Source organism: Rhipicephalus microplus, chromosome 8 (assembly GCF_043290135.1).
Source record: "Rhipicephalus microplus isolate Deutch F79 chromosome 8, USDA_Rmic, whole genome shotgun sequence".
Taxonomy (NCBI): domain Eukaryota; kingdom Metazoa; phylum Arthropoda; class Arachnida; order Ixodida; family Ixodidae; genus Rhipicephalus; species Rhipicephalus microplus.
This window is the reverse complement of record NC_134707.1, coordinates 83,254,007-83,257,874: the sequence shown is the minus strand read 5'-3', so window position 1 is coordinate 83,257,874 and position 3,868 is coordinate 83,254,007.

The following is a 3,868-nucleotide window of genomic DNA, read 5'->3' as shown; positions in this document are numbered from 1 at the left end:
CTGAGTGTTATTAATGTGGAACATGACAGAAACTCCCAGGAACGCTTAGTGAATCGTCACTTTATGTGCGAAAGTTCGGCGTAGTTTTTTTACTCTTCTGAATGCGGAGCATTTCATAGAAGCACGATGTTGCGCTTCGGCGTCGGTGGTGGGGCCATTCACATTCCTACTGTGCATGATTGCGTCTCGCATCTCGTGCCGGCCCAGGAAGACACCCGCAATACTGTCGCTCCCCTCTCCCTCCCTCTCTTGCCTCACCGGGCCGATGAAAGTGCCTTTACTTCTAAAAAATCACAGCATATCCACGGAGCGAATGATGATGACTGGGGCGAAGCGTCCTTGAGTCCGGCCGTGCTTCCGTCAGTCCATTCGTTCTTTTCTCTGCCCATCCGTGCGATCCTCCATGCATCCGTCCAACCGTCCATCCATCTAGTGAACACTCCAAGTACCGCCAACTCCCATCTTTCCATCACATAATAATCATATACAATACCACCATCCAGCGGATATTCTAAGTACTAAATGAGAGGTGGCTACTACTACAAACACGGCACGTTCAGCCCATGGCGTGAGGAGCTTCGCCCTAAAAGTTCCGCCTGCATCTTTGCACTGGAGGCACTCGAACACATGCGTCACAAATTAGTAGGGAGAAATATGATAGTAACATTAGTGATATAAATAAACTTAACGTTTTAATAAAAACACAAAAAACATATATAGGATATATAAAATTTAACACAGAAGAAGTTGCGATAGTGGGAACACTGTGGGATGAACTTGTTATAATAGTAATAAAGAAAATACTACTTAAAAGCAAAGTGGATGCAGCATGATATTCATTGTACAGAATAAAAATATCTAAACAATGGTGAGTGTAAGAGTTACAATGTAAAACATAAAAATATTGGGTGAAGGAACTGTAGCATAATAAAAAGCAGACACTATTCCCAAAGACATAAACATAGTTAAGTTTCAAGAACATTCAATAAAGGATGCTATTCATTAGACATGAATTTTCGAAGCTGGTGTTTCAATGACGAAACAGAAAATGCACAACTTATACTATAAGGCAAAGAATTCCAGAGTTTGATTCAGAAAAAAGCTAGTCTTTGAGAACTATATTTAATTTTCACCTTGGGAAGTATAAAGTTGTTGTTTTAGGGGAAAAAAACGGCAGGTCTGCGCGGAAGGCGCAGCGCAGTCACAGCGATTGGGTAACTGCTGCAAGCACACTTAGGTAGTAGGCTGGCATTCGCCAGGCTATTTTTTGTTCTTCTGAGAAGCGTCGTATCCACTGAACACTTGAAGAGAATTTTGTGCCAATTGTTCATGCTGTGGCTGACGGCGATGAGGAAAGATGCGTGAAGCGCGTATGCTTCACAGTTATTAGGAAAAAAAGAACTAAATTTTGTAATGGGTTGAAGCATTGGACGGTTGACTCGTTAACCTATTCACATTGTGTGAAGGCTGGTTGTTCTTTCGATGTTTTAAAATGCTTTATAAGTCGTATTAACGCGATTGCTTTCCCCACATAAAGCCTGCCTAAGGCAAGTTTGCGAGCAAGTCCCAAGCACCGACGTTACTCATTGGTAGAATACTGGGCTGGAACCCTGCGGATCAGAGTTAGAGCCCCACTGTGTAATTGGCGCTAGGCCCTTTTTCTAATTTCGTGCGATGTGATTACGGACACCAGCGGTGGCGGCGGACAACTACGGTGGCGCGGGACTCCAGTTGTGATCTCATAATAGCTTTCGCTGTAAAACAGGTACATTGTTCGAATTAGAAAGGCCTTGAATGAGAACAAGTCTTAGAAGGCTGTGTGCTTAACTGTTTCATAAGCGAATGTGTAGACAATAAATTTGTTGTGGTTATCCATATTCAGCATTTTTAGTTCTCGGTAAAAGTCAGTAAAAATAGCGGAGGAGTTTCACTGAGATCTGTACAATAGATGAAACAACTACGACCATACTACAAGAACTAGCAGTAACCCAGGTGGCATCCCACCAGTAATAATTGAAGAAGTCAGAAAAGGGTTGAGGGGAATGCAAAGAGGCAAAGCTTCTGTTGAGCCTCAGATAACGTCAGATCTGCTGAAATACGGAGGACAGAAGGTGTTTTAAAAACTATCCACCCTGATTAGGAAGTGTCTCCTCACAGATAGAGTACCAAAATCTTGGAAGAATGCTAACATCATCTTAATACATAAGAAAGAAGATGACAAGGACGTGAAGAAATACAGGCCGATCAGCATGCTCGTCGTCGTATACAAGCTGTTTACAAAGCTAATTGATACCAGAATTAAGGCAACATTAAAATTCAGTGAACCAAATAAACAAGCAAGATTTCGAACAGGCTACTCAACAATTGAGCACATTTGTACTATCAATCAGGTAATAGTGAAATGCCCAGAATACAGCCAACTGTTGTACATAGCCTTCATATATTACGAGAGGCCGGTTGATTCAGTAGAAATATCAGCAGTCATTCAGACACTGCGAAAACAAGGGTGTCGACAAAGCATATATAAACATCGTAGAATAAATATACAGGGGAACAACTGCCACCATAGTGCTTCATAAAGAAAGCGACAAAATGCCAATCAAGAAGGGTGTACGACAGGGGGCTACTATCTCCCCAATGCTATTTACCCCCGGCTTATAGGAGGTTTTCAGAGACCTAGAATGGAAACAGTTAGGCACAAAAGTTAATGGAGAGTATTTTAGTAACCTCAGCTTCGCCGATGACATTGCATTGCTGAGTAACTTAGGCGACGAATTGCAACTCATGATAACGGAGTTAGACAAGGAGAGCAGGAAGGTAAGTCTTGAAACTAATCTGCAGAAAACGAAAGTAATGTACAACAACCTCGGAAGAGAGCAGCACTTCGATATAGGTAATAGTCCACTTGAAGTTGTAAAAGACTATGTCTACTTAGGACAGGTAATATTCACGGAGCCGAAGGATGAGATTGAAGTAACTAGAAGAATAAGAATTGGGTGGAGCACATTTGGCAAGCTCTCTCAAATCATGACATGTAGATTTCCACTATTCCAAAAGAGGAAGGTATATAACAGCTGCATCTTGACGGTACTTAGCTATGGAGCAGAGACGTGGAGATTTACATAGAGGGTTCAGCTTAAATTGAGGATGACGCAGCGAGCGATGAAAAGTAAAATAATAGGCGTAACTTTAAGAGACAAGAAGAGAGTAGAGTGGATTAGGGAACAAGCCAGGATTGAGAAAATCATATTTGAAATCAAGAAGAGGAAATGGACATGGGCCGGTCATGTATCGCGTAGGCCAGAGAACTGCTGGTCATTAAGGGTAACTGACTGTATTCCCAGAGAAGACCAGTGGGTTACGGGGAGACAGAAAGTTAGCTGAGAAGATGAGAATAATAATTTCGCGGGTATAAAGCGGCAGCAGGAAGCACAGGACCTAGTTGACTGGCAGAACATGGGAGAGGTATTTGTCCTGCAGTGGACGTAGTCAGGCTGATGATGATAATGATAATGATGATGATAATGATGATGATGATAATGATAACGATAATGATGATGATGATAATGATAACGATTATAATGATGATAATGATAATGATGATGATGATGACAATGAGAATGACAAATTAGTAAAACTGGTGCGTTGGCAGCTCGAGACTATAATGCTTAATTTTGCACATGTTGTAGGGTAGAAATATGACAATGATAAGTTTGACACTATGAAGCAATGCAATAGTTAAGATTACTGTGAATGAATGCAAAGTATAAAGTGATTAAATTTTTCTAATCAAAATAATATCTTGCTTTTAGTAGTACCCGAATGCCATAAGACATTTTTCGCTGCAGTTTTCAAACATATGTGTTAA